Below are 13,090 nucleotides of genomic sequence, written 5' to 3' on the forward strand. Positions count from 1 at the left end.
AAAATGGCACAAGGCTTTTCTCTGAGATGGTCACCAACAAGATAAGAGACAAAAGTGAGAAGCTGCACCCAGAGATATTCCAATTGTGTGTACGAAAACAAAAGTTCAAAGTGAGAGTGGTCAAGCAGCAGAACACTTTACCTGAGTGGCTGTGGATTTTCCATCCTTGGAAACAAAACTAGACAGGAAAAGACTTTGAGCAACCTAGTTTGTCTTTGAAGATAGCTGTGGAGGGAGCAGGAGGTTGAACCAGTGACCTGCAAAATATCTTGCCCAGATTTAATTTTGCTGTCATTATAAATACACTTTCTACAAGACTATCCTTGTGTTGGGGGGGAACAGTATTGGTGACTGGATAATTATCATGTCTCGGGGATTTCTGATATTACATCCCAAAGCTTCAGTACAGCCATCATGTTGTTTTGTAGATGAGTTTGGGTGGTGAGGATAAGGGCAGTAATGCTGTTATTGCAACTTAATTAAATATTAGGTAATCACACAGTGTCTTCTGTCCACCAAATTCATGTGCATATGCTGATGTTGACCTCTGCACTCTCCTGGGTAAGCACAGCGTGGTGTGGTCACAAAAGTAAATGTCAGAAAGTGCCGAGGATCCCATGTGGTACAGAACGTCCTGTTTTATACAGGGTGTGTCATATTGTTACATGGTCAGTGCAATTTCTCATAGGAAGAGCATACATGGCAGGGTTTCCCCTGCATTTCCGTTGCCAGAGGTGGCTTTCTGGATGTGCAGGACACAATGTATTGGGAGAGCTCAGTCTTCCCTGTAAGGACAGATAAAACACACATGTGCAAAGGGTGTGCTGCCAGATTGGTACTTACTGTGCAACTTCTCTGAGCAAGACAATATTGCTTATGCTGTGAATCTTACATGTCAGACTTGCTTTGCATGCAGGATTTATCTGTCTGGGACTATCCTAGATATCACCTTGCAAAATCTGTTTACGTATCCTGTGATGTATCGGGCATTTTCATATTCAGAAGTTACGTGTAGCCAGGATTTGGAAAGACAGTAGTCCACCATGTCAGTGCTCCAGTGGATTGCAATGTACAGAATAACAGCGTGCTTGGATTTTTCTTTTTTTTTTTTTTTCCCCACATCTTGATAGGTGTAAATGTTCACTCTAACACTTACAAAATCCCCTTCTGACCACTGTGTGCAGCAGGAGCTGGCAGATACTCCACAGAAAATCCAATCACTGATTTTATTCCATGGAGGTTTTCAAGCTTGTTGTTTCTTGTGGTCTGTGTTCCTTAATATCAGCATGTTTATTTCATGTCCAGGTCTCAGATGAATTATTGGTGTTTTTTTGTGAGATTAGATTTATCCTGCTATTGTCACAGTTATTTTACTTTTCCTACTTGAGGGCTGCTCCCCTGCCTTTTATTTTGTGCTGGCTCTCAAGGCAATTGTTATTTCAAGATTGTTAGTTGTGTCTGCCAACTCCCACATAGCTCCTAGAGCCTAACCCTGGATGGGGTGACACCCCATCTTCTATTGCCTATCCTTGGAATTAGGACCTGTCTCTCCCAGAATGACATGCACACTTTGCTTTTCTCTAGGCAACTGCAGTGAGCTCTCACACCTGGAACTAAACAGTCAAGACCAGGCATGCAGAGTGTAGTATCTCATATCCACTCTGGAATGGGCAGAGGGGAAATTATTACGTAATCACCAGAAGATTTCATCTTAACATTTAGCTTGTGAATAGCTCCTTGGAGCCCTGGGATTACTTACTAATTTTTTCCCCTTCTTAATCAGGAATATATGGTTTTCCAAATCTGTGTTTAAAACAGCAAGTGAACCAGATCCTCCTTACTTTGGGCAAGAGATTAAAAGCTAGTGTCACAAGAATGTCATTGCACTCTTTAAGTGCCCCTTATTTTAAGGGAAATCATTAATTTTTCTTGTAACTGTACCCTTACTTAAAATACAGCTTTCTGTACAAGCTCCTCCTTCCCTGTTGATGCAGAGTACTTACATCAGAAATAAAGAGCCACAAAATTAGAGGAAAGGTTCCTTTGTGTGGCTCCATACATTTATGTAGTAAAAAGTCTTCACCACTTCATCTAATGTTTTCTGTTACATCAGCTCTGGCACTCTCAGACTTAAGACCTGAGGAAGTTTCAAATACCTACTCTGATAAAGAACCCAAGACACCACCACTAGTCCAGCACAAAAATACTTTTTCTGCATGCTTGAAAAAGGGTGTTGTCCAGAACTAGACTGGCCTGAGGTGCAGGAGTGGGCAAGAGCACTGCATGGTACTGAAGACTGACCACTCAGGCTTTCAGGAGGATGCTCATGCAGGATACAGGTTCTGTCTGAGGCTAATACCTCAGGAAGTAAGATGTTAAATCCATGTGATTCAATAACCTGTAAACATTACATTTTGATTTCCAGAAGAGTTTCTTCAGATCCTTTCCCAAAGGCTCTTAGTATTAGAGAGTTTAGTTTTTTGTCATTGACTAATGTATTTGGGTCTTTTGTACTAAACTAACCTGATTTCTCCAATTGAAAGTGTAACATTCACCAAATTTTCTATAATACTTGGGAGCTTTTTGAAGGGGGTACAATCTGTGGAATGGAGGCAGAGATAGTTTTTTACTGAGACATATTTGGAGCAACTAATATACCTTATTTTAATATTTGCCTCACAAATAATATAATAATTTCAAATACATGCAGATTAAACCTTTATACTTTTGTGGCTTCTCTCTTAAACAAGAGTGCCAAGAGGGTTTCTGAAGCATGATGTGGTAGGTAGGGTTTACTGACATACATTTGGCTGCATTACTCATCACCAGTTGGACTAATGGGCAGGACACCCTAGATATTGTCATTCCTATTTTTATCCAGCAGGACAAGTTGATACAATAGATGCAATTACATCTGTAGAATTTCCGAGGTAGTTTCTCATTTTCTATAAATACCAACACCTTCTTTGTCAGGAATTCTGATTTAATAGTGCTTCTTCAGAGCACCACATCTGAGAGAGTGTGTCCTGCTGGATATGTCAGTACTGGGAGTCATGGTGGGAAGTAGTTCCAGCTGGAAGGAGGAAAGGGAAATTTTGCAAAATTAGCATCAAAGGCTTGGTCTTTTAAATATTTCAGTGCATACATAGACATACTTCTGTGGGCAGTGCTGTTTACTGCATTTTCACAGTTGGAACCTGGTTTTATGAATTATAACAAATCTGTCACCTTGAAGTAACTAATTATATCGCACACCATGGCCTCTCAAAACTTCACAACACGTTCTGAAATGAGCTCAAGCTTTCCATCCTAAAAGACAAAAACTTCTTTCCCTGAAGCTAAAAGAATACCCATGTGTTGTTAGGAGTCCCCTGCCAAAGATGTGCATTGCCAAAGACACAGCTGAACAGAACTAATTTCATTTTGCCAGGAGCATTGACACAAATGCAAAGTAGGTAGCTTGATAAATCTGCTTTACTGTTATTATTGTAGCAACAATGTTAGCAGGAAAACCTTGATAAAACTTTCTTTTTGAAAAACATAATTCATGGTATTAATCTAGCCTGACTTTGTGCATCTCTGAATTAAGCAGTTGGCCCAAGCTATTTTTCTAGGCTTCCTCTGGAGAGGTGGAGGCAGCCACAAAGGTGATTCATCCCAGATCCTTATCATAGGATGGGATGTGTTGCTTTCTGGTGTCTTGCAGTGATACTATGGAAGCCTAGCCCAGTGATGTTAGCATACCTCACTAACTCATAGGTGAGTAGAGTTAAAAGAGGTGAATTCTGGCCTACCTTCTACCACTGTGATTGTAAATCTGGAAATTCACACAGTGTCACATTGGCTGGGAGATGCCAGTGTGCCATTGACAGCCACAGTGAGCTGTGGCAGTGTAGCACTTACTCCCGTGTTACTGGGAGGCCAGCCTGTGGCTCATGGATCGCGGAGCTGTGCCATCGCATCCCTTCTTGGTGATCTGTAATCATCAAGGTCATAATGGTTCCTAAGACACAGCTGTGGGGGGAAGCCAGCCAGCCAGGGATGTTCAGACCACTGCTGACAGGTAGCCTGAAAAGCAGAAGGTCTCCTAGGATGTTAGCAGGAAGGATCTGAGGACGACCTTTGGGGATCTCTGAGGGTCTAGACCTACCATATCTTATCTTGAAGCTGCTCCCAGAGCTCTCCATCCCCTTGATTCTTCAGGGTATGTGTCTTGTGACTCTTGGGCCTAACTAGAGCCTATGTGCAGTTCATTAGATTGTAAAGGATAGGCACTGATGCTTAATTAGATTTGTTACTTTAAAAGTATGCACACTATTAAAGTTATTATCATCAGAGGAAGAAAAGGCAAGGTGAAAGCTTTAAAACCTTTCCTGATTAAATGCAGTAAGCATTCTGTGTATGCAGAACTGCCAGCAATTTCTCTTTCTTCTCACCATCTCTTATCTTTTGTAAAAACAAAGAAAAAATACATGTATCCCATCTTGAAAATATAGCCTTTTCAACAAAACTCTAAAATAAGCACTTTTCTTCACTAAACCCATTAATTTCTCATATTAATTTTTATATTTTATAAGGTCAATTACCCCATAACACATACTTGCATGCCTTCTTCAACAATAGTTTGATAGCATTATTTCAACACTGAGAAAAGAATTAGGCTCACCTGCTTCATTGTTTAAAAGTTTGATATCCTAAAATATCTGGTATGAACACATTATGACTTCCCTGAGATCTTATGAGTTATTTGATGTTAAAACATCCTCAATCTGTCTTCTTCACAGAACATATTACTCCACATCTTACTTTTGTAACATATTAAATATTTGTGTTTTATCAATATTGTTAACAAAATATTGATGATGAAATACATTGCAAATATTATGTGAAAAATAAGACTATGCTACTTCACATATGTTCTAAAATTTGTCATAGGAATAGGAATTTTACCTATGCCTTTCAACACCTTTAATGGTTTCTATCATTTTATCTATATAACATGAATACCTATAAATATTAATTTCAATTGTAAATAATTTAATATATGGAACAAACCCTATGGATATGTGATTTGGATTTTTTCAACTAGAAGAAGTAAATTGAGGCAGATTCGCATTGTCAACAGCTACTTCCATGACTTGGCTTTTGAAACAAGTCTTGATGAATATTATTGCATAGTTATTACACTTTATTACAGTTATTATCAAGCATTTTCAAAACATAGTTAAAATACTATTTTTTTTAATGAAATCTTCTAGAATGCTCAACCTGCTGCCTTTTACATTGAACCTTGGTGTTCCTTAGAGAATAACCCTAGCAATGTTTGAAAAGGGAGCATTTTCAGGGGCGAGGCAATATTTAGCTTCTGAGATGGGGAATTTTTGCTGCTTGGATAAATAAAAATAGATAGAATAGTAGAAATCATGTCTTCTGTGGTGTTCAGCCTGTGCTGATTTATGCTTTTTGTTTCTTTATCAGTGGATATCAGACTGGTATCAGTCTTCTCATTTCTATAGATGTTTTCGTTACGGGTTTTCAAGTTCACCTATCATTTTTATTTGTCATTACATTGGATTTCTCTTTGTCCAGATCAGGCTGAAAAATTTTTCTTTCAGTTTTTTCTAAGGTTTTCATAGGGAGGAAAGAGGATTGTATTGTTCTGAGTGACACTGGCATGCAAATAAATAACACTGAAACTTGGAAGAGTGTTAATTAAAAATTATTATAACCTGACTGACCTGACTTGGCATCATGGTATCTTGCCAGACTGGCTCTTTATTCTTACGCGTGTCTGATTCGTGTTTGTGGTGTGAAGCTAATGAGCTCATGGAATTGTTTGGCCTAATTCTGCTCTCTTTATACTGCAGAAGTTTTATGTGAGGAGGAACAAGGAATATCAGAATGAGGTTCATTTGGTATGACTTGTGGTGATTAACCCAAGTAATATTTGTTATAGATTACTATTTTAATAAATTCATAGATAAACATTTGTAGGTGAAATATTTGCCCTATTTTTGTTTACCTAAATGAGATTTACATTGTTTTAAGACTGGCATACACCTGTATGTAAGCTCCACTGGCTTCAGTGAACATTTTTTGTGATCCTTACCTGTGTGAGGCCACACAGGGATCACTGAAACAAATTAGAATGTGTTTAATGATGTAATTAATCAACAACAATGTAACACTCAATTTGCTGTGTCTTCTAATCACATTGCCATCATTTTAGCTCTCCAGAAGAGCAATTTGGGTGGTTGTGAACAAGGACTGGAATCTGACTTAGAGAGGTCTCTCCAGTTAAAAGAGAAGCAGATCTTATCTTTACATCCATATGTGCTACACGGACATAAAAAGGCTGTTCCTTAAAGTCTTTGAAGAGAGATGGGTCTAACGATTGTCCTGATCCTCTTTCCCTTTCCCAGAGGAACACTGGGCTGTGGGCTGGGGCTATGGAAGATGCAGGTCTCCCACCTCAGCCCGCCTTCCCAGCTGGCTGCTGTGCTCATTATCCGGGCTGGAGCGCCCCAGTGACACACCTCTACAGCATCTTGTTTTAGAGTTACTTGGCAGGAGCGCTGTGCTGAGCTGTGCAGCCATATCCTGCATTTAACTATAGGGTTACATGAGTAATAAGTCAGGTAGCTCAACCAAAGTTATTCAAAATATGTAGCACAGCTGATGCAATTACCAAACACACGCTGTGGGACCCCATTCCTTGGCCAGTTCTGTATTCAGTAATTGTCAGTATGGTTTGACATGTGACCAGCACATTCTCAATATGATTTATCACACTGTCATTTTTTTTTACATCTCCTTTTCTTCACAACTTTTTTTAATATTTCAAGAAGAATTCCTGGGGATTATTTTCTCTCTTTCTTGAGGTATGCAGTAGTAGCCACAATCTGACATGTTACGTTGCATTATTTACAGTACATAAATGCAATGTCTTTAATGTCCATGTACCAGTAATCCCAGCAGGCCCAGGCAAAGTGAGCCCTAGTTTTGTAGATATTTGGTTTGAATTTACGTCTGTCCACGCCTCTGCAAGCTTACAATGTAGAAAAAGGAGACAAAATGGAAAGGTAATATGGACAGAATGGGTTGAACAGGGGGGATTCCCCTGTAGGTTTATTCGTAACATTGGCTTCAAACTATTGGAAAGGAAGTTATTGCTGAGAAGTGATGGGAATGGGAAAGACAAATGAAGGGAAAGGGCAGAAAGAATGAATTTGATTCAGAGAAGTTTTTGGTGACTGACTTCATAGAAATAATACAATAGAAAGTGGAGAAAAAGTCCGTGGTCAAATCACATGAGGAGTCAGTCTAAAATTTCCAAATAGGTCGCTGATGTTTGCTGGCAGCTTTTAACTTCAGCTGGAAGAAAAGAGCCTCTTTTCTCCACAAACCAGAATTAATCTGTAATGCTTTTCTCCTCCAACTCAAGTGACTTGTGTTAAGAGGGCAGCTTTCAGACAAGGACCTTGGACCAAGTCCTGTTTGGGTACAGTGGAAGATTTCCAGCTGTATTTTAAAGCACCATTCACCTCTTGTGTCTGAACTGTTAATTTGCAGTGGGGTCACTCCCAACTTCGACTACTGCTAGGACATTAATGGTCTAAATAACTGCACCTGCTATGTTAATGAAAGTGTGCAGAAAAGCTCAAGTAATTTAGAAAATTATGTGTTGTGTTGGGGTGCCAAGAAGGATAGAAAGATACAAGTGGCAAGAAGTTGGTCAAAAGAAACGGGGATTTCAGATCACTTGCTGTATTATTGCCACAGTGTTAGCAGTGCTGCTAATGCTTTCAGTATTTTACTGACTGTATTCAGCTTTGTAGTTGAATGTGTTGCAGAGTGGGAGGGCTTTTTGACTAAGAGAAGGAATTGAAATAATGTTTATTTTTTATGTGGTCCTTCTTATCATTTTACTGGCAGGTTTTTAAGATTGTGAGATTTGTTTAAGACCAATCCCTAGCAAAAAAATAGGTCATTAGGCATCTTTGGATCAAAAAATCACAGGAAAACAGAACTGGAATGAACTTTAAACAATTAATTCCTTGCTCCAGTCTGCAAACATGTATACCAATATGATTCCTGATAAATGTTTGTCTAAACTGTTTTTGAAATCCTTTGCAGCCTCCTCAAGCGATCTATTCAAGTCCTTATTATACCTACTGTTAAAAGAAGCCATTTCTAATGTCTAATCTAAACCTCCCACCTGCAGTTCACACCCATTACTTCTTATCATGCCATGCTGGGCATGAAGAACAGCTTAATTCTCTTCCTCTCTGCATCCATCTTTTATGTATTAGATAATGCTTGCATTCTCCTGCATGTGCCCTTTTCTCTGCAGCTGGACTTGGATGAATATAGATTAAAGAAAAAAAAAAAGAAAAAATCACATTTCTGGCTGAGACAGTCATTTCAGCTGCTCAGGCAGCAAGTGGAAATGGAGGAGTTAGAAAATGCTGGGCAGGGCAGGGTGATTTGCTTAAGGCAATCTGAGGCCCTAAACATAGCACACGAGAGAGGATGGTGCTGCCTTGTGTTGCACATCTCTCATGACAGTGCCTGTTTGGCATTTCTGTCTCACCTGCCCATGTCTCAGCCTGCATCTCTCCCCTGTCACCTGAACTGTGGCCAGGAACTGTAGGTGCTTCTGTGCAGCCTGATTTTCAGGGATTAGGTCAGTTCTCTGTTTCCATTGTCAGTTGTCTCTATTTTTTAACTCAGAGATGGGTAAGAAAAAGTAGGGAATGAGAAATGTGGCAGCTGGTAACTGACCCACACTCTTTAATTCAGCCTTCAGAACTCGTACTCCAAGATGCAGCAGATATCCATGAAATACCTTCCTCCTTCTTTCTTCACATCTTACAGGTCCTGGCAAAGATCCCCAAAACCCCATTGTCCAGAATTATCCCTGACTGCTCTTAGCAGTTATCCCTACTGCTCCAGACCAGTATCCCTTAGCATGGGCATGACAGAGGCTTCCCAAGTAACCTGCAGACATTCCTAGGCACTTTAGGAGCACCAATCCTTTGGTTGTCCACTCTGTCTTCTCCCAGGCGTCCCAGCCATGCCAGCCTTTCCCTCACGGATCATTTGGATCACATATATGGTGATAGAGTCTCTAAAACTGCAAATTTACTTGGTGTTGCCTATGATTTGGATGCATGGAGCAGCTCTCCAGTTCTCCTGGTGTGAGGCACACACATGGGTGGGTGAAATCCGTATCTCATGGGGATTTTGTGGGGTGAACAGTGCTTTGTTCCTTTGGGGCTGACAACTGAATGAATGCACAGAGCAGTTTGCATGATTTAAAGCTATTGTTTGCAAACCTGTATAATCACTGTGGTCACATTTTGTTTTCTGTGATGAAGACCATAAACTTACTTTTAAATTAAGAAAACTCACGTTCTTCTTCTAGTTGTGTGATTCTGAGAGCTGGGACCTGAAGCATAAGACTATAGTGCTATTTATAATGTCAAAATATTTAGAGTGAACTGGATTCTTATGTAGTGGAGAGAAAATAATTGTTTGTCATGTCACTTAATTTTTGAAAAAGAAAGCCTATAGAAATTTTTCCTCAAGTCCATGAAGTCTAGAATTGCCTCATTCTACTGCAATAGTGAACTTCACAAATGTGCCATATGACAAAATCTTACCTGTAGGTTAAATTTGGAAAGAGAAATCTCCATTTTGCTACATTTTCTGAAAGAACACCATTTGTATAACTCTGATTTTTTATTTTAATTTATTTTTTTAATAGAGGAAGCCATTTTCATATCTTGGAATGGGAGTGGGTATTAATGTTACAGGTATAGGAATTGGTATTATCTCTGATTACATGAATCCCAGTTGAAGTGAACCTGGAAAAGTCCCCCAAGCATTTTCTGTTGATAACTGTGACACCCAGTGGTTATTTAAAGTATAAAAATGTAGTACAGTAGGATTACAATGAACCTAAAGGCTGCACAAAATACTGAGGTTTATACAATAAATACGTGCTTTGAGAGTAGTACTCTTTTCCTTGGTAATGTGTACATATACTAAATATAAGCTATTTTAGGAATTGTGAGGCTTTATTCCATATGTTTTGCCATATTTACACACACACATAATTTATGTATTTATTTGTACAAAGCTTTTTAATACATTGTGAGGCTGAGGTTATAACTCTGATGAAACACTGACAAAAAGTAGCTATGAAGTATGGAATGGCTTTTAATTCTTGTTGGTGAGAAGCTGGCTCAGAAGAAGTCTGGGAGATAAAGGAACCTTGTTTCCTCTCCTTTGTTTGCCACTGACTCATTGTGTGGCTTAGAACAAATTGCTTGTGTGCATGGCTGATAATCAGTCTGTTCATAAAGGTGCAAGATGTAATTAGTATTAATCTAGGTGGCATTCACCTCCAACCATTTATGCCAGAGTCAAGAATGATGAACTTATATGCTCTGTATAATGCCTCATATTTATATTCCAAAGCGTAATATTACTTTATGAGCTGTGTTTTATTACAGAGCACTGAATATGGCTTTACTCCCATATACCTGGTAAATGAGAAATTAAACCCTATTGTTTAGGGATCACTGACCATTAAATATTTACTCTTGGTGGCATGTTTAAAATAAACGAATGCTCTCAAAATTCAGAATGCCTAATTGCACTGGACCAAGCAGCAGGTGCCCATTATAAATAGATAACTATATCTGTTGTTTGGGAATGTCTCAGGGAACTGTTGAAGGTTTTTCTTACAGGTAAGAAGAGTTACACAGCGGAAGGAGCAATGTCAGAAGGCATCCGCTTACAAGCTGGAAATTAGATGGAGCTGCAAAGTCAGTTGCTGCCTTAGGCCCTGTCTTGGCTGCATTAGCTGTGGTTATACTGTGTGCCTCAGCAGTGCTCTTCAGCTCCCCATGTGTGTGCCTTGTCTTCATCCAGAGCTGGGGTGAAATCTGTATTCCCACCCTTTATTCATCTCAACCCTACCCGGTTTTCATGCAGGGAAACTGCAGCCAGAAAGGGAGAAACAAGACATTCTGGCAAGTCCAGCCATATCAGGGTGAGGAGAGGACCAAGACACACACAGACAAAAACACCAGGTGAATAGCTGTGCTACAGTATCACTTTGCAAGAACATAAATATTATCTGTTTCACACTATTTTTTTTAAATCATCATCAGAGTTTCATATTTAATAGGATCACATGAAATATCAAGTTGTAAAATCCTTAAATGCTGAATTCAGGATAAAAATACCTTAAAACAACCGCACATGTTGGAGCTGAACTTATTTATCATTAAAAAAAACAGGCTTTGGATGTTATTACTTGGAATTCTGTAACATCTAGTAGTACTTGTTTCACATCTGCTGCCCCAGTCTTTACAAGGACACAAAAAGATGGAAACAGAAGAGTGAAAATGAAGTAATGCTTGATAAAGTGCATTGTTTACTCTGTTGCTAACAGATTGTCACCCATTGTTGTTAACTGCAGGATGAAGAGTGCTCTTGTCTTCCAGCTTCTGATAAGAACAAATGTATGTGATAAAATGTGTTCTAACACAAGAATATATACTGGTGCTTTCTGATATACTAACATATGTTTACACTTGACTCAATCCTGGTTTAGTCTCCAGAGGGAGATGGTGAACAGATCTTTTGCTCTTTAACCCAACCCTGAAATATGGATGTGCAGAAATTTGGTTTTGCTTCGTGTCCCTCCAACTGTTTATTCTGTACTCAAATGACTTGAATTCTGGCTCTGGGTCATTGATGCCTACTCTTTGTTTTGAATTATACGTTGCTCATTTCAACACTTCCACTAATTTGGCTGGTTGATTGTGTTTGGTTTTAGCCTTAAAAAGTTTAATTTCATTCCTCAAAGACTGGACAAATCATGTTAGAAACCAGTTTGCCTTCTGCTTTGTTTATAGCATATTTTGCTAGCCAGCATAAACAAAGCCTAGGGCAATTTGCCATCCTATTCCAGACAGGATGTCCAACACGTGCAAAGTCTTTTGTTTACACTGTGAACTGAGTTTGGAGTTTTTGCTTCCCTGTTCTGGATTCTTTATCCTAAAAGTGATGTCTCATCCTATGAGGAGAAAACTACAACTCACAGTGCACAAATCTGCATTTTTAGGTAAATGATACATTGTAGGTGAAATAAATGTCTCCCAATACTTGGATTACTGGAAAAAAATTATGCTGAGAGAAGAAAGAAGTCTGCCATGCATGTTGATATTTACCTTAGTTTGTGCATTGGGAAGAGCATACTTGAAAGACGTGAGTAGTGATGTGCTTTATCCCTTCCCACACACTGGGGCTTGGCATGCCCTGGAAGAGAGTCTCCCAGTAATTGTTATTAATTGCTGTGATGCAGCACTCCAGTGGCTCATGAAGTGTCTCTGGTGTCTCACTGAAATGGAATGTTTCAGATACAGACATGAATATCATAAAAGACACTTTTCCCAATAAAGCTACACCCCTGCTGATTAGCCAGTGCCCTGAGGTCTGGTGATAATAAGGTCTGACTTAAACCTCCACACTCATCCCTCTGCATGCCTCCCTTCTGTGTCAAAGCAGATCTTCCAGCACTCAAGTTCATTTCAGTAGTTAAAATTTGGCTCCTCACTCTCAAGAACATTGAGGTCAGGCTCTTTGTGAGTGATTGCTGCTAGACATGCACATTAATTTATTAATTTCAGGGAGAAAAACAAGAAAAGGGGAGAAGGAAGAGAGCTTAGGAGTGGAAAAAGAGCAGGTAGGTGGCTGCAGGAGCAGCCCCACAGCCTGGTGGTAGCAGGGTGAGCCTCCGTGCTCTGTCGGGAGATCAAAACAAGTGGATCCACCCTCATAATCTTCTTCTTGCACAACCCCTGACATGGCTGTCTGTGGCTGTGTTCCACGCTCAAAAGAGGTGAATAGAGGACAGTGCGCTGACTCAAACAGCATTTAGAGGAGATAGAAGTGAATTTTTAGACAGTGTCTGTAGGCTGTTCACTGAGTAAACTGGCGAGTATAAAGGATGTAGTAAGCAAGTTGATTTTGTACAGGGTGCAACTAATTTAATAGTTACCAGACCAAATTC

General features: G+C 39.5%; 2 long non-coding RNA genes across 3 annotated transcripts; one reads left to right on the forward strand and one right to left on the reverse strand.

The window, feature by feature from the left end:
- Positions 1 to 2,965: 2,965 nt before the first annotated feature.
- LOC147655061 (uncharacterized) lies at positions 2,966 to 3,928 on the reverse strand. The gene is made up of 2 exons (XR_015283761.1): positions 3,795 to 3,928; positions 2,966 to 3,073 (listed from the first exon to the last, which is right to left on the reverse strand). It is a non-coding gene; the product is annotated as an uncharacterized LOC147655061 (long non-coding RNA).
- A 68-nt stretch (positions 3,929 to 3,996) lies between these two features.
- Positions 3,997 to 11,538, forward strand: LOC111926257 (uncharacterized). 2 transcript variants are annotated; one of them, XR_015283760.1, is made up of 3 exons: positions 3,997 to 4,204; positions 11,005 to 11,102; positions 11,495 to 11,538. It is a non-coding gene; the product is annotated as an uncharacterized LOC111926257 (long non-coding RNA). The 2 variants fall into 2 exon arrangements; XR_002862800.2 differs by lacking the exon at positions 11,495 to 11,538 and adding an exon at positions 10,758 to 10,918 and having other exon boundaries at positions 4,048 to 4,204.
- Positions 11,539 to 13,090: the final 1,552 nt, after the last annotated feature.

The sequence above is a fragment of the Cyanistes caeruleus genome, chromosome 2 (genome assembly GCF_971803275.1).
Source record: "Cyanistes caeruleus chromosome 2, bCyaCae1.hap1.1, whole genome shotgun sequence".
Taxonomy (NCBI): Eukaryota; Metazoa; Chordata; class Aves; order Passeriformes; family Paridae; genus Cyanistes; species Cyanistes caeruleus.